This window comes from Hyaena hyaena, unplaced genomic scaffold (assembly GCF_003009895.1).
Source record: "Hyaena hyaena isolate Hyena2069 unplaced genomic scaffold, ASM300989v1 scaffold_90, whole genome shotgun sequence".
NCBI classification, from domain to species: Eukaryota; Metazoa; Chordata; class Mammalia; order Carnivora; family Hyaenidae; genus Hyaena; species Hyaena hyaena.
Genome location: NW_024080722.1, coordinates 2,238,726 through 2,264,050, shown reverse-complemented (window position 1 = coordinate 2,264,050; position 25,325 = coordinate 2,238,726).

Here is a 25,325-nt window from a genome sequence, read left to right as displayed (position 1 = left end):
TCACGTTCTTTCTTCAGATTACACCAGAGAGAGATCCAGAACGCACATCCTTTTCCTCCCAGAGAAGGCATAAATATTTGGGATGAGGCCAAACTCTTAATACCCCAGATGGGAGTCTTCGCCCCTGAACTCCTTTTGTGACCAACTCCCAGAGGAGGGTTTGCAGAATGTTCCTAGCTACGTGGGAACTCAAGGGAAAAGGTCTTCAGAGAGGAAGTGAGGTAAACACAGAAATAGAGACACAATGCTCCCTTCAATCCTGCTTCCCTAGGAATTTAGACTCAGAGCAGATGTTTGCAAAATAGTGTTCAACCAGGATCAGGAAAACGTTGGACTATTCCTGAGCAACCCGAGGAAGATATGAAATGCCGACGGATGAGCTCAGCTCATTCTGATGTTGCAGACGTTTGGGCCATGTTTAGCAAATCCAAAATAAAAGCTAATTTGGCTTCAATAGGGAGAGAGCTGAATACAGTGGAAGGTGGTGATGCTTTTCAGCACCAGAAACTGATGATAACCTTGCCCTGCGAGTTAAATGGTTAATCTACAAAGATACAGATCCCAAGATCCAGCGATTTGGAAAGTCCATCTGCTTCCTTCACTTGCTCCATTCAGACAACATCTAACAAGCCACTACATTTGTGCGAAGTGGTGGAGATACAGCCCATAACCTTACTTATCTTATAGTTTAGTGGTAGGGTCAGAAACAAACTATCGATCTCAAAAATAACCACGGAATTACAGTTACGCTCAGTGTGATGGCAGAGAGGTAGAGGGGGCAATCAGAGTGTGTAACTCAGGGACCATGCTCATTCGGAGGAGTGGAAAGAGCATACAGGCATAGCCTCCCTGGGAAATAATGCTGAGCCTGACATTGAAGCATGAATGGATTCACTCAGGTCAAGTGCAGATCAAGAGCATCGCAGGCCATCACAGTAGCACATAGAAAAGCTCTAAGGTCGGAGGGAGTCTGATGGCTTCGAGAAAGAAGAGAAAGGCAATAATGGTGGGTACTGGGTAGAGAGTGGCATGAGCTGAGGTTAGCGGTGAGGAGGAGATCATATCCATCAGGGCCACACAGACCATGTTAATGCCTACAATTGCATCCTTACAGTGTTAAAAGCAACTAAGCTGGGTTGCTTTTAGTTGTAACTATGTCAGAATTGGCGCTTCAGAATGTCTTCCTAACAGGGTTCTATTCTGATGTTCAAGGTGGGGGTCCACGAAACTACTTCTCACATACATCTCTCAACTTTATCACCTTCCATGGTCCTTCCTTTTTCCTTTATTTGCCCCACATCCCAATTCCTTAAGTGATTCTATGATACATCGTGTTGTTTTTCAGTGGAATAGCTGTATGTTTTTTATGAGGTATGGCATTTCCTTAAGCACAGGAGCCACCAACTGTTTGAAAAAACATCCATCATGTAGCTGGATATCCATGCAAGTGAAAAATGACCTTGAAACATTTGTGAAAGGCAATTATATTTTCTCTCCTTGGTTGCTTCTCAGTGATGGGACACTTCCTACCTCTGCTATCTCTGACTCAAACACTCCACTCATGGTTCTGTTTCTGCCATATTATGTTATTCAAGAGTACTACCACGTAACGTCATGCTCATCCCTTCTCCCATTGGAAGGTGAAGGGATCCTCTTTTGATGCCATCTGATCCTTTATTGGCACTACCAGTAGTGTGTGATTTTCTACTCTCAGCTCTGATAAAGGCTTTGGGGATGGGTTTGCCTTATGTCAAGTTTACTGACACTACATTTCTCAGAATTCACTTCACTGAATACTTCAAAATAAAGAGCCAGAAGTCACTTATCCCATGATTTGGAAGACAGAATTGAAGACATTGCCATCATCTTTTTACATCTGGAAGATCATTACAAGGCCCAAGGTGATCTTGCAACTTTTTTTCAGGAGGGATAGGAGCAGGGAAGGGGGAGGGAGAGAGAGAGTCTTAAGCAGGCTCCACGCTCAGTGTGGAGCTTGATGCAGGACTCGATCTCATGACTCTAGGATCATAACCTGAGCCAAAATCGAGTCAGATGCTCAACCAATGAGCCACCCAGATGCCCAGATCTTACAACTTTTGATCATTAGTTTCATGTGTCAACTTGATTGGGCCAGAGGATATCCTGACATTTGGTCAAACATGATTCCAGGTGTGTCTGTGAGGATGTTTCTGGATGAAATCGACATTTGGATCAGTACACTGAGAAAAGCAGCTGGCCCTCCCTAACATAGGTGAGGCTCATCTAATCAGTTGAAGGCATGGATAGACCCAAAAGACTGACCCTCCTGTGAGTAAGAGGAAATTCCTCCTGCCTGATGGCTTTCAAGCTGAGACAATAGGTTTTTCCTACTTTCAGGCTCAAGCTGAAGCATCAGCTTTTCCTGGGTCTCAAGTCTGTTGGCATTCAGACTGGAACTGTATCATTGCATCTCCTGGGGCTCCAGCTTGCCGAAGACCAACTTTGGGAAGTGTTGGCCTCCATGCTTGCATGGTTCTTTATCTCTGGAGAACACTGATCAGCACACAGCTCATGCACACTGTGCCTGTGTTCTGGCTCACCTGGCCAGTGTGGGCTCGCAGCGAGGCCCACAAGCTTCTCCAGCTTTCCGGAATCTTCTTCAGCTTCCTCCACTCCTGGAGCAGGTGGGCATCTAGCTGGGACAAAAAATGCCACTTCTCCTGATGGCTACCCCTACCATCAACGTTGAAGGCCAAAGGCAGTGAGAGAGTAACACTGTTCTCAGTCTCTCCTTGTGGGGTCCCGCCATCTCATAGGTTTCTGTTTGCTCGTTTCCCCTGGTTTGGTTCGTCTCCACTTCCTGGCTGTCCACCCTGCTGACTTTAGGTGCATTAGCAGACACAGAAGCAAAAGCCTCATGTAGGCTGTTTAACCAGATCCCAAGATTGGAGGTCCAGTCCCTATAATAAATATTTGGCTTCTCTGATCAAACATTGACAATACACCCTTTGATATGCACAGAGCCAATAAAGGCTTTATCGCACCAAGGCCAATATCCTGCACATGGTATAGAGAAGGGCTTGCGAGTTATGACCCCTTCACTCTTCTTGTATCATTTCAAGCTTCTCTACTTGTCACACTCTACTCCTGAGCCACATGGCCTTTCATTTTTATTTTTCTTCAATATATATGCCTCCATATTTGCACACATGCTGTTCTCTTCACCTGAAGTATTCTTTCATGTGTCCCCTTCTCTCCCCTTCATGCCTTAATGTAAACATGACTTCCCAGAGAGGTAGAATTTTGTAGAATTAGTAAACTATCTCCTTATATGTCCTATGGCATACCTCCTTGCCATTGTAACATTTTATGTAAACTTATGTAAACATTCAGATAATTTTAAATATTTATCTTCATCACCAGTCATGTCTATTCTTTCTTACTACAGCTCTTCACAGCGTCCAAATCACCCAGTGCCCAGGACTGATGGAACAGTTGGCGGGGGTTTGGGGGGGGTGGGAAGAGGGGGTGACTAGTACATTTCCTATTAGTCTCCTCCGTTCCTGGAAAAACCAAAAATACATCCTTCAAGTGTTTGTACTGAGTTCTATTTCACCTTTTTTCTTCCATTGTAGACACATTGTGGACCTACTGATCACATTTTGTTAATGATTTCATGATGACAGTTGGATCTTTTATTTCCTATTTAGTTTGGTCTCCCAATCAGTCAAACTTCTGAATTTTTGAGTGGAAGAAAATACTTTGGTGATTTACTCAACCACAAACTCACAAGTTCATTGGCAACTCTCCCCGGTAGATCCTACTGATGTGACCTTTAAGGATAGTTATGTTGACTTCATCAGGAATGTTACATGAATTGCTTACTGTTATATATTGCCTCTTTTTCTAGTGATTCAAAACGTGTTTTATAAAGGAACATGCAAGAAATAAGGCTGTGACTCCATTGGCAACTATTTTAATACTTTACGATTATTCATGACAATTATATTCTATTTCTTCTACTTTACTTTTAATTGTGCATCATCATTGGCATGGTTGAATTCCATACAGTTTAAGTCTTGTTGTTGTTGCTGTGGTATTTATTTATTTATTATTAATTTTTTTTTTTTCTTTGAGAGTGGTATGGTTGGAGTAGAGCTGAGTGGAGACTTTGTGGTTTCAGATATTTTGACAAAAGAAAGAATTTATAACCTTTTCCACATGTCTTCCATTTTCCATTTTTCCCTCACCTCTATTTCTTATACTCGTGTTTCAGGGGATTTCTTTTTTAAAAAGAAAGAAAGAAAAAGAAAAAAATACCAATTGCATTCTAGCGTTAACCATTGGGGAGTTTAAAAAAAACCTTCCAGATGGGAAATATATATGAAAAATCTCATCTCGGTGAAAAATAAATCCCCCAAATAGAGGCATGTAATGAAACACCTAATTCACTCCAACTATACTGGTCACATGGCTACAATATTATAATGCCAGATGACTCTTTTAGCACCATGGACAGCAGCTGGCCTTCCATCAGGAATGTCTAAAATCAAATGCAAAGCTATCCTTTTCCAATAGAAGTTTGGCCGGTATTTGAAGTCCATTGCACAGCAGCGTCCTCATATCTGTGCTCACCAATTAGCGGTTTTTAATAAGATGTTTTAAAAGTATTTTATTGTGCTATTCTCCAGAAATCTGGATTGCTACGTGGCACCATTGAACACTGGAAAACCTCCTTCAAGGGCCACCCAATTGCAACATCAAAAGCCATTCCCAGTCTCCACATTTTGTGACCTCTCTGAAAGTGTGACACTAATGATCATATCCCTTAGCGCAGAATTGTTTTCTCCTTGGCTTTTCTCTCCCGCCACCATAATGGACCACTGTTGGTCTGCAATCTTTCCCCACTACTACCTCTTCCTCTCCTTCAATTCCTTTTTACTTATTTTTACCTCTTAAATGTATTTGCCTTTTCTAAAGCCTACCATTTTCATTATTCTTCTTTATTTTTAAAACATTTTTTGATGTTTTTATTTTTGAGACTTAGAGAAAGCATGAAATGGGAGAGGTAGACAGAAGAGACAGGAACCAAAGCAGGCTCCCTACTGACAGTAAACAGCTTGATGCGGAGCTCGAACCTACGATCTGTGATCTCATGACCTGAGCCAAAGCCGGATACCCAGCCAACTGAGCCACCCAGGTGCCCCTCATTATTTTTCTTATTCTAAGTATTCTTTTCTTTGGAAATCTTTTCCATTTTAATGGTTTCCATACATATCACTATACCAGTGACCCTGAAATCTTTTCTACTTCTGACAATCCTTCTAAATGCCACAGTCCAATTTCCAGCCACCTGCTGGATACCTTCCAGTTGGGTGTGGCTGAGAGTTCAAAACTGAAAGTTATCACAATCCCTTAGAAACCTGCACATCTTATCTCTGTTTCTCACACCTTAAAATATTTGTTTAGAGAGTGTACATGATAGAGCTAGGGAGGGGCAGAGAGAGAGGGAGAAAGAGAGAATCTCAACCAAGCTCCACACCATCAGCATGGAGCCCAACTCAGGGCTTGATCCCATAAACTGTGAGATCATGACCAGAGCTGAAATCAAGAGCTGGACCACTGACTCAGCTACCCAGGCACCCCCTGTTTCCCACTCATTTATTTATGCATTTCTCCTTTCATAAACTCATTTTAGTGCTTAAAAATTATTCTTTACTTCCTTCTCTCGCATATAAACAAAATGTCAAGTCCTTTTCATGTGACTCTTTAATAAGACTGCCCTTGCTAACAAAAACAATCCATTACTTACCTAGAATTCATTCCCCAGAGGGGAAAGCAGACATGTTTCCCCTCAACCATGTTTTATTGCTCGCTGGGGGTTGTGTCTGGCTCCAATGCAGTGAAGCATGCCTATTCAACAGAAAAAGTCTCACACAATTAGGTGGGAAGGGAAGGGTCTGTGCCTATGTATGAATAGTGAAAGCCAGAGCCAACCAGATCTGAGGAAAGTAGCAGTAAAGAGCTCATCCCTCAAGAGAGAGTTTTAGCTAGGTATTTCCACAGTCCTAACAGTCCCTAGATAGGCCTTTTTTGTCTCTTCACGGTGCCTTATTTTGGTTTGGGAAGTACGTCCTGTTTAGCGGATGCATTTAACTCTGGGCTGGGCTAAGGCAATGCAGACTTGGTTTGAGGGGGCAGGAAATTGTGTGCTGAGCTCCTGGCAGACTACAGATAAAGAACACCGTGACTTCTGGCTCTTTCTAGGGTCCAGAGCTGTCCCAAGGAAGGAAGCCAAACTTCAAGGCAAATCCTCCAGCCAGAGCTAGTAAACATTTTGCTTTCCTGGAGCTTGCTTAACAGTATAGCCTAATGCTTAAAAGATAGGTCCAAATGGTAGCCTTCAAAGCTTTGATTCCAAATCTGCCACTAATTAGCTGTGTAGCCTTGGTTGAGTCATTTAACCTCTGTGCCTCAGTTTCATCAGCTGTGACCTGGAAATGATAAGGGCAAGCTACTTCCATGAATTCTTGTGAGGATTAGCTTAATTCAAGTAAATCAGTTTGGACCAGTGTCTGGCCCTCAGCAAGTTCCACTAAATGTTTATTAATTATATTAGTTATAGTTATATATTAGTTATTTTCTTCCTTGTTGTTCTTTGGTGGTATTTAGTTGAATGTCAGTAAGACCAAAGCTAATCCTCCAGCAGAAATTCTTATGACACTTGAATTATCGTTACCACATTTTATGAGTGTGGCTTTCTACCGGTTTATTAAACCGGGATCCAGTTGCAAATATTAGGCTCCCCCTGCCTTCATTTCCCCTAAAAGACACATTGATGTTCTCCCTTTTATGATCCACACCAATTAAGTGATGATCCTTGAAAACAGAAGCCTCAATGGGACCCTGATGCTGAGTTGGTAATGGTCCATCCACTCTGTGGATATGTGGGCTTTAGCTGCAATCTATTTCTTGGAAAGTGATTCATAATTAAACCGTTTTACTCGCCTAGAAAATATTTCAGCTTGTGCTGACTTGAGTCACAATATTTGGAAAGCATCACTTAAAAAAACGAATTGTGTTGTACGCAAAGAAAACTCGGTCTACCAGGCATAAAAACAACAGGAGAGTGGAAAGTTGATGGCATGGTGTGGTCAGATATATACAGAGGGTCTTTCAGATCCCTAAATCTACATTTCCTTAATTATCATAATAATTAGGCCAGTCTCTGGATTTGGGCTAAATGATGTGGGTAATAGTGACGGAAGCCTTTTCCTGAGGGCAGATTTACACTCTCATCTTGGCAGAATCAACTATTTGCTTTGTGATTGTGGAAACATTTGGAGAGAAACATTAATTTTCCGTCCATTAACTTTGGTGGATATGAACACCCCAGAGGGAAAAATGTGTGAAGCCGCTTAACAACCTTTGGAAGGTAAAAAATGTTTTGAAAACATTTTTCTTTGCAAAGGAAAGAAGAAAAAAACAGAAAAGAAAAAACAACTGTTCAATCAGGGAATATTTGGTCTTTTGGAGGTTTTTGTAAATGTTTGCAGGACTTTGAAATGTGGCATTTTTCTGTAAGCATGACCTATCCTGGTTTACTCCCTATCTAGGTATAAATTAGACTGATAGATACCTCCTAAGGGGACTGCTTTTTAAATTATATACTTTTCCTCCTTTATTGGTCAGATACATTATATTAATAAGGACTGAGTAAAGGAGAGAATTGGTGGACTGAGAGGTGAGAAGAAAAATAAATGGATGAAATCATAAAATTGATTGTATCTTTGTATTATAAGCTTCAGGATGGCTAGAGCTGGGTCAGACCACTAGGGTCTTGGAATTGAACGTGTAATATTGAAGTTGTGCTTAGGGAAGAAGGAGGAAGATTGGGAGGCAGGTCAGATGGCCTCTGTGTTCTGGGATGGAACTAACCAAGGTCAGGGTAAAGCTATATAACCCTGAATATTTGTTCATTCCACCAACAAGTCAATATAGCATCAACATCATCAAACACCAGTGTATATGAAACCCCAACCCAGGCATGAAGGAGACTTAGCTCAGGAAGACAGATGTGACCTCTTGTGCCCCTACAGCCTATGGTCTAGTGGAGAACATGGATCAGGGTGGCCTGGCCTAGCACGGAGATTGGGGAATGCTTCCCTAGGAAGGGGATGTGTAATTTGGGGTGAAGAGGTTCTTAGGTATGGTTGAGTCTTTAGATGCATGTGTGGGGGTGGGGAGTGGAAAGGGCTGGTGGAAAAAGAATAATCTGAAAACTCCAGAGAGAGGGAGGGCCATGCAAAGGCACGGGGGGGGGGGGCACCTGGGTGGCTTAGTCGGTTAAGTGTCCAACTTTCGCTTAGGTCATAATCTCGCGGTTCGTGGGTTCGGCCCCGCGTCGGGCTCTGTGCTGACTGCCAGCTCAGAGCGTGGAGCCTGTTTCAGTCTGTGACTCCCTCTCTCTCTGACCCTCCCCTGCTCAAGCTGTCTCTCTTTCTTTCCTAGAAATAAATAAAATATTAAAAAAAAAAAAACAAAGGCACTGGGGCAGGAAGGAATGTTCTTTATTTTTTAATGTTTATTTACTTTTGAGAGACAGGAAGAACATGAGTGGAGGAGGGGCAGAGAGAGAGAGAGAGAGAGCAAGACAGAATCTGAAGCAGGCTCCAGACTCTGAGCTGTCAGCAGAGAGCCCAACAAAGGCTTCGAACTCACAAACTGTGAGATCATGACCTGAGCCAAAGTCAGATGCTTAACCAACTGAGTCACCCAGGTGCCTTCAGAGAGGAACTTTATACATGGAGAACCCAGGAGGTGAAAGAAAGAAAGTGAGGGAAAGACAGTAAGAGAGAAGGAGGTAGGACCCAGAAGACAAGGCTCTGGAGGTCAGTCCAGTAGAGGATTTGGGCCAGAAGGGGGAGACTGGAGGAATCAAAGCAGGCGATGGGGAACAAAATAGGCCATCCCAGAATATGCCGTTTGGGAATATTGATTATTTTGAATTAAAGTGAGTAATGAGGGGTGCCTGAGTAGCTCAGTCGATTGAACGTCCTACTTTGGTTCAGCTCATGATCTCCCAGTTCCTGAGTTCGAGCCCCGCCTGGGACTGGCCGCTGTCAGCACGGAGCCTGCTTCAGATCCTCTGCCCCCTCTCTCTCCTCCCCTCCCTCCTTGCTCTCTCTCTTTCTCTCTCTCAAAAATAAATTAACATTTAAAAAAATAAACACATAAAGTTAGTAAGGAAAGTGCCGGTGTCAGACACTCAGCTCTACTCTGTCCTCCCGAAAGCAGGAAATCTCTCTCCCATGTGAAAAGTGCTCTTCTGTCCTGGGAGGGGAGAAGGCGTCCTCCTTACCAGACACAAAGGGTTCAGGGCTGACAAGGCTGTGGGAAAAAAAAAAAGAAAGAAAAAGCCTTGTTATTTCTTCACTAATTCACTTCCCCAAACCCCAACCCCTTTGTCTTGTCAATTCCTCACAAATTCATTGTTTCTTTGTCTAAAAGGTATAAAAGCTGCCTGCCTCCCTCATTCCTTTGAACCTTGTATTTTTATGGGGTCCCATATATATGAAATTAAATTTTTCTCCCATTAATCTGTCTTATGTCAATTTAATTATCGGACCAGCCAAAGAACCTAGAAGGGGAGAAAGGAAAAGTTGCCCTCCCTATGCAGGAGAGAGACATAATCCTATCGTGTTTTGAAAAGAACTCTCAGGTTGCCGAGCAAGTAATGAATTGGAGACACAAACAGCTGGTACGAGAAAGCGGATTAGGAGGGCTCTTTTATGGTTCGGATAGAGACGGTGGTGGTGCAGAAAAGGGACACGGCAACAGGGATGGAAACCAGTAGAAAGGCGCGAGGGACACCGTTCTAGAGAAAGGCTCTAAGAGCCCCCACCTGCTCTATTCTCCCAGAAATCGAAGTAGGTTTCCCTTCGAGGGCCAAACATATTAATGACTCTTACCCCAGCCTTTCCCCCAATCATTCCGCACATCTGCAACCACAACCAACCAGAAGCAGACACTCAACACACTGAAAATAATTGACTTCCACTTTTCTTTTGCTTTGTGCAAAATTAAAAGTAAATTCTCTGTTATCAGGAACAGCCAGGAAATACAAAGTTCTGGTTAATAGAGAAATGCAAAGCATGCGGTATGATTCTTGCCCATCTTCAAGGACGTGGCACGGAAGACATAAGAGAGAGACAGAGGGAGAGAGCAAAACATTTAAGGGTAGTGTGAGGCAGAGGGACGGGGCTCTGTCTGTGACTTGGTCGTGACTCCGGATGTGAAACCTTGAACAAGTCACCAGGCAGGTGAGAAAGAAGTTAGGAACATGGATCTGTAGAGTCACATGATCCTGGGTTAAACGAGCCTGAGTCTCTTCCTTAACCACTCAGAGTCTCAGTGATCTCATGTGTGAAATGGAGATAAAAATGCTCACTTCCCGCGAGCATCACAGTGATGAGATGAAATGGCACCTGCGAAGCGCTGAGCAACTTAACTCCAGTGACTATTTTCCTGTGACTTCTGTTTTTGGATCTGTGTACTGGAGACAATGACACTTCCTACTTCAGGGAGCTGTTGCAAGGGTCCCAGAGGTGAATGCATGTGAGATGTTGTATACTTTTTAATGAAATTGTGAAGGCTTCATCCTTGTTAGCATTGTTCAGATAAGCACTCCAGAATTTTCTGGGTTTTTTTATTTTGTTTTGTTTTGTTTTGTCTATAGCACAGCTGTACCATAGAAGTGGCTACAGGAGGTGTGTGGAATGGAGTTAAATCCACACTGACCCCAGGGCATATCATAGAATCTATTTTCTCAAGATAAAGCCAGGTTATCAGCTTGTTGGCTTGTAACCTTTTTATTTCCCTTTTTTCTTTTCATTTTTGTATAAAAGCAGAGTGTAGACAGGGCAAATGCATTCTTGCCAGGTAATAAAGGGTTTGGGTTATGAAATGGCAGGTAAGCTAGCTCTCGCTGCATTGTCCATGCACAATTATGGTCTATAAAACATCTCTACCTAATAATGTACCTCTGGATACGGGCATGTCTAATTTATAATTCAGTCTATTTGAAGATTGGTTGAAGGGCCTTTCTTGACAATTAGGCAGAGTTGGGGGTCACCATGTGGATTGATTTAAAAGGCACAACCATGTTCCCCAATTATCTCCCCCAGGGCTACACAGTGCCTGGAATTTAATCATTAAAATTAATTCCTTTGGGCTCTGACAAGATTTCAGTGATAGAGGTAATAACATGCAGGAGCTAAAGTGCCTTTAGAGATCATCTGGCCCAGCTTCCCTATTTTATAGGTGAGCAAACAGGCTCTACACGAAGGTCCCTCCTTCCCTCCAAGGTCAAACGCTGAATTAGAGACCTGGCCCAATCTAAACACCCAGTCTCTTGACGTCCTCCTGACCCCACAGCCTTCCTGATGCTCAGAGGTCCCAAGAACCCGAGAGATGCCTCTCTCTGCATTCCTCCCTGGGAAAGTCAGAGCTTCAGCTGATTCCTTGACTATTTTTGGTGCCCTGACCGTCCTCACGATCAAGTAGAGATGCTGATGCTTTCTGTTTCTTTAAAGGAGAGAGCCCAACGTGCTGAAACATAAAAATTAAAAAATCACAGCTTTTATAAAAGAGACTATCTGGCGGAAAACTTATCCCCCTGAAGGGGAAATAGGATTAAACGAGTGTTGAGGGCAAAGGCATGAATCAGCAGTGATCATTTTTAAACGGAGAAGCAGACGGGTTTGTGCTCTGGCGAACAATACGGCCGGTGAGCTGAGGTCGTACGGGGGAACACACGTCCTCCGCAAGAAACAACCTTGCCTGGGCATCGAGGATGCAGTGAGGAAAAATAGAGAATCTGTCGGGAGTGAGGTGGGAGAGAGCAAGCTGTACAGAGCACCTGCCCTGTGCTAAGAACTCTCCAGACAGGACCTTTGATTCTCGCAACGACTCTGTCAGCCCACACCCTTATTATCTCCATTTCATGGATGAGAAAACTAAGACTCAGACACTTGTCCAAAGCCGTAAAGCTAACAGGTGTCAGAAGAGAATTTGAAACCAGGTCAGTCTGATTTCCCAAACCTTGGTGATGTGAACGGCTTCCAGATCAATAACAGCCTTGGACCCTCTGGCCTTGGGACTCTGAGCACTGTTTTGAACAAACCATTCCGTTCTTGTCTAAGCCTCAGAATTCTGTGCCTCAGTTCCTCCATCTCTTAGATGGGTATTGTGTAGCTACAAATCAGCCCAGGAGTGTGAAAACCCGTGAGTGTGAAACGGAGTGGGGTACAGACAGGAACTTCAACAGCCGAGGGCATTATACTACAGTATTGTGGGCACACTCCCTAAGAGACAGATTGATGTGGAAAATCATGTCTGTGTGGACGTTTTGAGGATACATCAGCCAACGCTCGGAAGGGCTTTCTGAGTAATAGCGTCTGTAGGAAGAGGCGTGTTGCATTTAGGCGTTATTAAATTCATTTTTAAAACATTTAAAAAACAAATAAAACACAGAAACAGAAAAAATATTTAACTCCCAGGAAAAAATATACAATTTGTAAGTGAGATATAACTGCACTAAGGGAAGGAATTTTTGCTTTTCTTGGTTATACCAAGGTCACAGATATACACCAAAGTTTTATGTATATATAAATATATATACCAAGGTTATATATATATATATATATATATATATATATATCAAGGTTTTATATATATCAAGGTTTCTATATATCAAGGTATATATATATCATATATATATATATATATATATATATCCCTGACCAGCAGAGGGGCATTCCAGAGAAAGAGCCCCAGCCCGCCGGGGGGGGGGGAGTGCCAGGTAGGCTCTGCCCCCAACCAACCATGTGACTCAGGGAGAACCCACTTTGCCTCTCGGAAGCTCTGTGCTCTCATCTTTCATTGTGTGAAATGCTTGCTCAGATCTACACCAGCCAAAGCTCTGTAAAACGCACCAGTTCACTCTCTTCCTCTACTTAGCCCAAAAGGGTGGCCAGGCAAGTAGTCCCATTCCTGTTTGTCACCATCGCACAAAAGGCACCGCGCCAAGTTCCGAAGGAGCCTCTGAGATAAAGAAGGCAGGGTCCAGTGGTGTCGATCGCTGATGCAGAGGGATCGTCAGGCCCCAAAGAGAGCCACTGACTTGGAGAAGTTGCCCGTCTGGGGCCATTTTCAGTAAAAATATAAAAGAATCTCAATTCATCTTCTCCTTTATTATTTTCTTCCTTAGCAGAGGATTGAAAGGCGAGAGCAAGGAGCAGCGTTTCCAGGGGTGAGTGCTTACGCAAGGAGGGAAGAAGGAACTCCCGCCTGTTCTGGCTGGCAGTGAGCATCGCTGTTTTCCCAGCGGGGACAGTGGGAGCAGGCAGGTTAGCAAAGCCCAGCGGGGAGGGCCCCCTTGCTCGGAGAAGTCACTGCAGAAATCCTCACGCAAGGTGGCCCCGACAAACTGCAGATCTACCGTAGGGGAGGGTCCGTCTGGCAGCACATGCTGGTGCCCTTGCGTTTTCTCAATTTTCAGAGTGTCCCTCTCTTTCCTACTGCCCTCCTTTATTACCTGCTCACCGCCTCTTTCTGTTTCCTTCTCACCATGTTCTGTATTTCCCTCTCTCTTCCTGCTCCCGTCTCCCTCTCCCTCTTCTCCTTTTTTATTTCCCCTAACCTAGTCCCCTCCCTTCTTCTTCTCTCCATCCCTGCATCCCTTAGATATAATCGCTGCCATCTAGTACATCCCTGCACTTCTTTAAGTGATGCTTAACCTAAGACACTTACCACTGATGGTCATCACTGAGGCCATATGGGGATTTGTTAGAAAGTATTTCCTTTATTATTGCTACTTCAGCCAGTGTTCTTTCTATTCCCTGAGATACTTCCAACACTTACATTTTCACAGAGCTAAAACCTCTTCACTCTCCTCGACTTACAAAGGGTTTCCCCCACACTTGGTGTGCGTATATCACCCTCGGTGAATGCAGATGCTCAGGAAAATATGACCCTGATGAGTCTCCTAAGGCAGGAGGGAAGTCCAGATGTTCTCAAGTTAGGGAATATTAGCCTGGTCTACAATTACTACTTTAACGGTGGGCAAGGGCATGTAAAACACAGAAGTGGACTTGTTATTTTTCTTTCTGGGATACTAGTTTGGGGGCACCCCCTCTTCAGAATTTGCCAGCAGAAAAGGACAATAATAATCCAGAGGTCTTATATGACAGTTTCTATTCATTGTTGCGCTCTGGGTTAGACGTTGATGAGTAAGCCTCATATGGATTATTTGGGCGAACCCTCACAATTATCCCATATATAGATACATTTATTCCCATTTTGCAGATACGAAAACAAAGACCTGAGGAAGTTAGGAACGTGCCCAAGGTCAAACAGTGGCGGGGGATGGGGTGAAACATAAAGATGATCACTGTTGTAGGTGCAACCACGTGCACCTGGAAGTGTTTGAACGGAGTCTAATGACCCTCCCTAAGACCCTGTGTTCTTCACCATGTGGATCCAGTCGGCATTTTCAGCACAGTGTTTTCATTGGCAACCTGGAGTGTAGACAGCTTATCTTTCTTACCCACAATAACGTGGGGTGCCAGCTGTTGGCACATGACCGGCAATTGCTAGACGTTCTTTTCCTTTGGCCAGGGAAGACCCGCAGGTGGATTCAGACATACAGATCGTAGCTGACAGCCCACAGCTGAGGAAGTCTTGGGGAAAGCAGAACCCACCACCACTGGCCCGGAGCCCGAATCTTTCTCTTCTCCCTCTTGCATGTGTGCACATGTCTGTGTGTGTGTGTGTGTGTGTGTGTGTGTAGAGAGAGAGAGAGAGAGGGAGAAGGAGGTGGGAGAGAATGAGATGGTGAGCATACACAGCCTTGTGGCATCTAGACCTCCAATTATGAAAATGATTATCATTTACTGAATGACAGGTACTAAGAACACGGCTAGGGATTTTTTTTAACCCTTTATCACCTCTTATCATTATGATGGCCTTGCAAAGGAAGCATTATTCTCCACCTTTTATGAGAGGTAAAACTGAGGCTTCCTGAGATGAAGAAATTCTCTGTAGGCCAAACAGACAATGGCCGGGTCCAGGGAGAGCCGGTGCTGCCGCTGTTTCCTTACCACCAGTAGTTCGGGAGGCCACACTGTAACCCTTTGGGCTCTTGCTTTTATTTCAGTTGAGGATCTGGGGAGTCACAGGGGTTAACTGAGTTGCCAAAGGTCACATGACCAGTGGGGCCCATTCACCCAAGCGCCCCCACCCCTCGGGCTATGTTGGTTTTCTGGGATTGAAAAGAAAGTAGAGAGAGATTGAAAAAAAGCCTTGGTCTTTTTTTTTTTTTTTTTTTTTTTTTAATTTCTAGGAGAGAGAGACAGCGTGAGCAGGGGAGGGTCAGAGAGAGAGGGAGTCACAGACTCTGAAACAGCCTCCAGGCTCTGAGCTTCAGCACAGAGCCCGATGTGGGGCTCGAACCCACGAACAGTGAGATCATGATCTGAGCTGAAGTCAGACGCTTAACCGACTAAGCCATCCAGGCGCCCCAGCCTTGGTCATTTTTAATTTATCATCTTCGTCTGCGAGTTTTTACTTTAACACGGAGATGGCATTATTTTCCCTCTCCCCACACCCAGAATTACAAACCAACATTGGGGAACGGATGAAAATCTGTGGAAAACAAGATCCTTGCTACTTTATGGTAATTAAAAGCAATAAATATTCTTGCCCACAATGCTAAAAATCTCCCAATAACCAGTGGGTCAATACTGGTTCCCTGGTTAGGATGGTAATAAATCTTTATTCCTTTTGGGTCGAAATAAGGAAGGGGTTTTATTCATAAATTCCATGACCTGGTACTGTAGCGTTTTCGGAACCAACACGCCTGCCATGAACAATTTCTCCACCAGGTGTGTTTACCTGCTTTCTTCCAACCTGCTCCCTCCACCAACAAAGCGTCTGTCTTTGCGTGGTCCTTTCTTTAATGCAGCAGCAAAGTCCTTGCCCTGCACCAGAATGGACAAGAGGGTGGGACGTGATTTCCTCCTCATGGTCTCCTTGGCCCCGTGCATTCTCCAAACTGGTGGAAAACAGGATTTAACTCCAGACCTCTCAAACTCGTCTTCTTTCTCCAAGGCTGCTGCTTGACACAAAAGGCATGGCTCTGATCCATTAGGACTGTTTTTCTTTTCTTTTTTTAAATACAGTCCCAATGGCTTGATTGTTATCCGTTCAAAGAGGGCTGTTTTCCCAAGTTCAGACCTAGCATTGGCTTGGTGTTCGTCAGGGATGAGCCCTTCTCATTTAGGAAACTGGCTTGTCTCGGGCCCTGTTGCAAGTGGGGATATAGAGTCAGACTTTCACATGAATGCAGAGGAAGATGGAGCCTGTGTGCTGAGCCCTTCCCTTTGAGGGTAAGTTTGAGGGATGCTGTGTGACTTTCAGGAAGCTGTTTCATCTCTGGACCCCAATTATTATTATTATTATTTTAGTTTCTACAATGAATGGGTTTCTAGAACTCTCCTATTCCTCTGCTTTGTAGCCACTTGGTTGATGAGTACCAGGGAAAGAGCAGAATTTGGTAAAAAGCAGCTGCTTCTTTCAAGTTGAGTCGCTCTGATAAACCCACTCTCCCCACTTTGGGCAAGAAGAGTGGATCTGCCTCTGACTCCTTAGAACTGATTTTATATTTAAAGCTTATGCTAAGTTCAAATTGCCTCAAACACCACTCTTGTTGGGGTGACTAGGGGGTGACTTTAACATTTAGCTAACGCAGCACAATGCGTATTAATCTAGCTTAGAGATAAGCACATGAATGTTCACAAGACCCACACAAAAAAACCCCAGCAACATTCTGGTTCAATTTACTCCTATGCGACAATGCACGTTTTATTTTCTATGGGGGAGAAACACCTCAGAGAATAGGTTTGCTGAATAAGATAGACCCTTTTCATGCTTATTTTTTGAACCACGGGTAGGCTGTGGGATGCTTTATGCTAAATAGGGCTCAGAGTAAATACTGAGGAATGTCAAGAGTAACAGCATATCTGTGAATAACGCTATAGAAAAATCGCTGGCTAAAATGAAGACTATATAGCAAACCTCATTGCTAGTATGTCACTATATTCCTAATTCTTTATTCAGTGCCACACTTGTAAATTTGTACCACTTTGCATTATTTTTCTTTGGGAAACTTAGGCCAGATGAGAAGGGGGAGGGAGTCCATTGAATTTGGGATGCATGGACAATGGTAGGTCTTAACAATGGGTAGAAGGCCAAGTCCATGCTGAGAAGTAATGCTAAGCCCCTGTGCTGAGCAGCTGAACCTGGGTCAGAGAACTGAGGATCAATGACATTCACAGTGGACCACGGGACTTCTGGGCAGTGATGGGACTCAGAAACTATAGAAAGACCTTGGCCACAGACTTAACCACCCGAAGCAAAACCTCAGTGCTTCTATTTATAGAAGAAGGTACAGAAGAAACGGGTGATGGAGAGATGGGAGGGGGGAGTGAGCATCGTTAACACAAGCCAACATCACCCATCCTGGTTTTCAGTTTAAAACTCCAACCTGATGTAGGTGGCCTCCAATTCATCATCTGGCCTCAATTCCAGTGAGAACTGGTAAAAAGGTTAAGAAAAGTATTCATGGATATATCTACGTCTATATCTGTATCTGAATCTACACTCATTTCTGTTTCTTCCTGAGCATAGAAGCAGGAAACTAGCATTTAAATAAACCATCATGGGGCAACATGGTTAAGTGTCCAGCTCTTGATTTTGCTCAGGTCATAATCTCATGGTTCACAAGTTTGAGCTCCACATTAGGTTTTATGCTGACAGTGCAGAGTCTGCTTGGAATACTCTCACTCTCTCTGCCCCTCTCCTGCTTGCTCTCTGTCTCTCTGTCTCTCTTTTTCTCTCAAAATAAACAAATAAAACTTGAAAAAAAGAAAGAGGGGCACCTGGGCGGCTCAGTTGGTTAAGCATATGACTTCAGCTCAGGTCACGATCTTGCCATTTGTGGATTCAAGTCCCGCATCAGGCTCTGCGCTGACAGCTCAGAGCCTGGAGTCTGCTTTGGGTTCTGTGTCTCCCTCTCTCTCTGCCCCTCCCCCAGTCACGCTCTGTCCCTCTGTCCCTCTCAAAAATGAATAAACATTAAAAAAAAAAAAAAGAAAGAAGGAAAACTATCAGACATGTCAAGCACCTAGGTGGGGAGTTTGAAAGCATGAGTCCCATCAACTTTCAGGGCACCCTTACAATAGCTATGAGAACACCTGATTCTAATCCTGTGATCTCTTTCTGCACTATGCATGCTCTGTGCCCCGAGTTCATTTGGAATAGCAGTGGGATTTGAGGTGGGACTCTGTCTCTGGGCTGGGACAGTGAGCGCAGAACTGTCAGGGACTGAATGACAATATGGACACACACCACATATGGGGAATAAAAGCTGTTTGGACTCTGGAGTTCAGAGGGGCTTTTGTTCCTGCTGCCTCCTTAGTACAGACTGTTGTCCTTCCTTCCTTTTCCACCTTCTGTCCCTTCCTTTTCCACCTTAGCAGAAGGCTTCCAACAAAATTCTTCCATCTCTTCTCCTGTTTTGTAAATATTGTTTCCTTAGTGACTTCAGTTAAAAATGCTGCTTGGGGTGCCTGGGGTGGCTTAGTCAGTTAAGCGTCTGACTTTCGCTTAGGTCATGATCTCGCGGTTCGTGGGTTCGAGCCTCGCGTCGGGCTCTGTGCTGACTGCCAGCTCAGAGCCTGGAGCCTGTTTCAGTCTGTGACTCCCTCTCTCTCTGACCCTCCCCTGCTCACACTCTCTCTCTCTCTCCTAGAAATAAATAAAAAATATTTTTAAAAAAATGCTGCTTAACATCCAAGGTGGAAAAGGTGCTATTGGTGCTGTACCCATGCCTGCTTGGACCTTACCAATTCAGTGCACATTTCTCAACTTTCAAATGCTAGCACCATTGTCTCTTTGCCTCAGAGCATTCTCTGGCCACAAGTGACCATTAGACCAGTGCACACAACAGACCAAAAATTTCAGGGAATTATGGAATTAGGTTCCCTTGGGAGCATCGCTCAAGCTATGACCAACAGAAATCAGTGCATATATACCCCAAATTACTTATTGCACAAGTGAGATAACTTTGAAATCTGTGTCCCCTATGGGCTCCCAGACTTCCTTGGTGGGATGAGGCCCCAGTTTCCAACAGTGGTAAAATACTCGACAACCACCCTTTAGAAATGACTTTCCCTTCCCTGTCTCATCCCCTTCTCACCAGCTACTGTTTCCTAGAATCACCTTACAAATAAATTACTACAATAGAACCCCTGTCCCAAATTCTGTTTCTTGGGGAGCCAAGTTCAATCACCAAGAGAGTTTGTGCGTGGCCTTTGCCAGAAAATGAAAGCCAGAAGGTGATGCTCCAAGAGAAATTAGCTACACGAAGAGGTCTAGAGCAGTGCCCAAACATGCATGATCATCAGAGCCACCCAGAAAGTAGAAAAATACACATTCTCAGCCCCTACCTCGGAGAGTGTTTCCAGAGGATCTAGCTAGGGCTGAATGCTTAAATTGCTCTCCAGGTGGTTCTGATGACCAATGCAACTGGGGAGTCTATGAGGCAGAAGAAAGACCTTCCAACGATATGCACACCCTAATACCTGGAATCTCTGAAGAGGTTAGCTTGTGTGACAAAGTGGAATTAAGGTAGCATATGGAATTAGGCTTCCTAATAAACTGGTTATAAGATAAGGTATAAGGGATAGTACTGTGGGCCCAATGTTATCCCAAGTGTCCTTAAATATAGAAGAAGGAGGTAGATTTGCCAGAACCAGATAGAGGATAGGATAAGAAAGCCTGGCCCTATGTTCTTGGCTTTGAAAACGGATTAATAGGCCCATGAGCCAAGAAATGAAGGCAACCTCTAGAAACTAGAAGAGGAAATGGATTCTCCCTTAGAGACTAGAACACAGTCCTGTTTAAACTTTGATTTTAGCTCAGTGAGACCCATTTAATAGTTCTAACCCCTAGAACTATAAGATTATAAATTCAAGTCACTTCAATCCACTAAATTTCTGGTAATTTGTTATAGCAGAAATAAGAAACTAATACAGGGAGAAATAATTCTACAGAAGTACTTCTCAAACTTTAATGTACATATGAATCATCTGGAAATGTTGTTAAACTATAGATTCTACTTTGTAGTAGGTCTAGTTAAGGCTTGATATTCCACATTTTTTTATGTTTTTATTTATTTTTGAGAGACAGAGCACAAGCAGGGGCGGGGCAGAGAGAGAGACGCACACACACAGAATCTGAAGCAGGCTCCAGGCTCTGAGCTGTCAGCACAGAGCCCAATACAGGGCTCAAACTTGAACTGATGAACCATAAGATCATGATCTGAGCCAAAGTTGGATGCTCAACCAACTGAGCCACCCAGGTGTCCCTTGAGATTCCACATTTTTAATGAACTCCCAGGTCAGGTGGATGTTGCTGGTCACAGGCTGTGCTAGAACTACGCCAGAGAAGGGTTCCCTGACCTCAGTGCTATTGACATTTTAGCCTAGATAACTCTGTGTTGTAGAGGCGATCCTGCAGATCATAAGACATTTCGCAGCATGTGCCACCTCTATCTATTAGATCCAAATAACAACCTTTCCCCAGCTGTGACAAGCAAAAATGTCTCCAGATAGTACCACATGTCCCCTGGCGCTGAGACTAAAAGTGAGATTGGCTAAGAGCCACAGTTACAGAGAACTGAAGGCGAGGGGGCCCTTCTATGGGAAACAAGAAAATCAGGCAGAGACAAGAGCAGCCAAGTGGAATTAGAAAACCAATGTGGAGATTAATGTGTTTTATTCAAGATCTTAGAACACAGACCTCTGGCAAGGGGAGCAACAATTTTCCCTCCAAAAACAAAATAGAAATTTGACAACTTGGAATAACTAGACCAATTTATCAGAAACCACAAACCACCAGAACTCCCCTAAGATGAAATAGATAATTTGAATAGTCCTATAACCATTAAATAAATTTACTTATGTATTTATTCCTTTATTTATTTATTTATTTAAAATTTTTAAATGTTTATTTTTGAGACAGAGAGAGACAAAGCATGAGCAGGGGAGTGGCAAGAGAGAGGGAGACACAGAATTGGAAGCAGGCTTCAGGCTCCAAGCTGTCAGCACAGAGCCTGATGCAGAGTTCAAACTCACTGACTATGAGACATGACCTGAGCCAAAGTTGGACACTTAACTGACTCAGCCACCCAGGTGCCCCAAGAAATTTAATTTATAGTCTAAAAGCATCCAAATCAAAATACCCAAGCTTACAAGTTTACATGGTTCTTCTGTAGAATTATGCCGACTTTGAATTTTATAAAGATTTTTAATTTTTTTCTGCCAATTGTTTAAAATAAATACTAAGTTTACTCAATCTTTTGCAGGAAATGAAAAAGGGGGGATATCTTCTGAGGTCTGTATTACCCCGATAACAAAACAAAACTAAGATGGTCCAAGAAAATAAAAAGAAAGAAAGAAAAATTATAGAACCAACATTTCTCAGAAACTCAGGGCATGAAAGTGACAACAAAATACTAGCAAATTGAATTCAGCAGTGTATGAGAAATTATAAAGCATGACCGAGTGGGATCTATTCTAGGAAGCATATTCAAAAATCAATCACTGAAATCCATCATATCAACATGCTAAAGAAGAAATATCACACTATCAAATGGCGAAAAACATCTTGCAAAATCCAACACCCATTCATAACAAAAGCTCTCCAAAAACTAGAAATAAAGCAGAATGCCTTCAACTTGATAAATGAGATCTACAGTGATAGTGAAACAGTGAATGATTTCCCCCTAAGACTGGAACATGGCAAGGCTGTCCACTTTCACCCACTTCAGGGTAGCAAAGAAAGTTCTAGCCAACGCAATAAGGCCAGAAAAGAAATTTGAAGGTATACAGATTAGAAAGGAATAAATAAAATTATCTCTATTTGCAAATGATATGATGGTTTACATAGAAAATCCCAAAGAATTTACAGAACACTGGAACTCAACAAAGAATTCAGTAGTCACAGAGATAAGATCAACACTCAAAAATCATCCATATTTCTGTATATTACCAATGAACATGTGGAAACAGAAAATAAAATCACAACACTATGTACAATTGCTCCAAAGAAAATGAAGTAATTAGGTAGAAATCTAACAGAACATGTACAAAATTTGTATGCTGGAAATTATAAAATGCTGTGGAAGGAAATCAAAGAAGACCTAAAAGAATGGAGAAATGTGGTGCTCTGTGAAAGATCCAGGGAAGTGGATGAAATGAAAAAGTACAGACTGGGGAGGGGGGTGGATTTTGCAATCCACATTAGTCAATAAGGACTTGTACCTCAAATATATAAGTAACTCTCAAAATATAACAATGGAAACAGAACAAAGTATTCCAATTAGAAAATGGACAAAAGACAAACAGATATATCGGTGAACACATAAAAAGATGTTCAGCATCATTAACTATTAAGGGAATGCAAATTAAAACCAAAATGAGATATTTCTACACATTCAGAATGGCTAAAATTAAAAACAAACACAAAAACAAAAAACAAAAAAGTAGTAACACCAAATCCTGGCAAGGAAATGGAGAAACTAGACGACCTTACTGGTGAGAATGAAAATTGGACAGCCATTCTGGAAATGAGTGTGGCATTTTCCTATAATTTTAACAATGTGCTTATCAAACAACCCAGCAACTGGACTCAGTGATCTCAGAGAAATGAATACAAGTTCACACACAAAAAAACCTGCATATGAACATTCAAAAAGCTTGATTTGTGATACTATTATATATTCATAATAATCTAAACCTGGAAACAACCCAAATGTCTTTCAACAGGTGAGTGATTTAAAAAACAAACAAACAAACAAACAAACTCTCTGATACCACCATACCATGGAATACTATTGACTGATTCGCATAACAGCTCGGATAGATCTCATTTATATAAGACAAATTAACAAAATTATAGTGACAGAACAGATTAAGGGTTGCCAGTGTTTAAGGAGAGGGAGGAATGGAGGGACAGAAGGAGCTGGTTGTTCGGTGGTCTTTCCCTTGTACACTGGCACGTTCCACTGGGGATGGAGGGATTTGAGCCTGGGAAAAAGACAGAGTTTTCAGTGCCATACCCTTTAGGGACAACGGGGCATGCCCTGCAGGATGACAGATGTCATCTTGTAAAGAAAGGCCGCATAATCAGAGCATGTCACTGAATTTCATAGGTTGGAGAAAGTACCTTAGAGTAAAAGTCCTGTCTCCCGTGTTATAAAAGGCAGACCATGTCAGATAACTAAAAGCAGTATTTCCCAAAAGACAGTAATCTCTACATGATCATCAAGATATTTGCCTTTTCTATATCCTCCTTCTGTTATTATACATTCAGTGTCTTTGTTCAAATTGACTCAGGTCTAGGATGATAAATATTTGCATAAAATAAGAATTCTGCCTGTGTTCTACCTAGAGCCATCTGGTGCCCCATCAGTCATACACATAACATACTTTGTAAAAAAGCAGAGGGGGAGAGAGAGAGAGGGAGGGAGAGAGAGAGAGAGAGAGAGAGGAAGGCAAAGGGCATTCTGAGCAAAATGGCCTGAGCTGGAGCACAAAAGCATGAAGGAGCAGGATGTATTCAGAACCAAGAGTAACAGGCGCGCAGGGTGCTCACGGGAGGGGAGAGCAGGAGATGTGGCTGGTGATGAGGCTGCAAAAGAAAGGTCAGGGCAGATGGCGAAGGAAGAGATTGGAAGAATCACAGTCCACTCCACTCCTTTTGTTATCTCTCACTCAGGCAGAAGGACTGGGCAAGTGTCCTGGGGACCGCGTGTTCTCATTCTCTCCCTCTGCCGCAGAAGTGTGGGCAGTCATGTGTAGCTGTGTTAACACTACACGAGTAAAACCAATCCCCCAGTCCCTTCCAGCTGCACACCTCGCCGCCTCCACCGCTTCCGTGCGCTGATCTGCATCCGGGCAGGTTGTGTAAACAAGGCTGTTAGGGGAATATAAATAACCACAGCCTGGATTGTGGTTCAATCGTCTGGTCTAGGGAAATCAGAATTTCCACTTATCTCCCATGCCAAGGCGGAGCCTCTTAACTGCTCATGGGGTTCTCACCCTCTCCCTCCCAAGATGCCCATGCTAATCCTTAGTGCTGGATGGCTTTCTCTCGCCTGGCCCCTCCTCCACTCCTGACTTCGGGTCCAGATGCTAACCCTCCGAGTTGTCAAACAGAGCCAGGCTGTGTACTCCCTTCGCTTGGGAAGGCTGGGCAGGAGGAAAAAGGCTGTGCTCCCTTAAGAGACATTCCCCATCTATACCTTGACCTTCTCAAGGTCATGAACTAAATCTCATTCAGTCTGTGCTCCCCTGCCCCCCCCCCCAAACAGGGGCTGACCCAATCTCTGGTTCCTTAGCGGGAGGTGAACATTACAGTCGTTCAGAGTCTATCTAGCCTGGAGTCTGAGTCTGATTCTAACCCCACTGCTGTGTGACATTGGACAAGTTACTTAAACTTGCGGAGTAGTTATTTTACTTTTATCTGCAAAGTCGAGATAATAACTGAACTTTCCCCTTAGGATTATTGGGACAAAGAAATTTAATGCTAAATGCTTAGCATGTTTCTCAGATATAGTAAGTACTAAATAAATTATGACCAGTTTTAGTCCTATTCTGATGCTGATGATACTGATGTTGGTGATGCTACTGCTGCTGATAGTGTATACTCACCAAATTGATTCAAAGCATTGATACCTACACCCCGTGTCTCTGTAGAACCATTCCTTTTTAAATTTTTTTTTAAATTTTTTTAAGTTTTTTATTTATTTCTAGGAGAGAGAGAGAGAGAGAGACAGCGTGAGCAGGGGAGGATCAGAGAGAGAGGGAGTCACAGACTGAAACAGGCTCCAGGCTCTGAGCTGGCAGTCAGCACAGAGCCCGACGCGGGACCCGAACCCACGAACGGTGAGATCATGACCTAAGCGAAAGTCAGACACTTAACCGACTAAGCCACCCAGGCACCCCTTTAAAAAAAAATTAAGTGTATTTATCTTGAGAGAGAGAACAAGCCAGGGAGGGGCAGAGAGAAAGGGAGAGAGAGAATTCCAAGTAGGCTCCATGGAGTCAGCACAGAGCCCGATGTGAAGCTTGAACTCAAGAACTGTGAGATCGTGACCTGAGCCAAAAAGCAAGAGTCATGTGCTTAACTGACTGAGCCACCCAGGTGCCTCCATAGAGCCA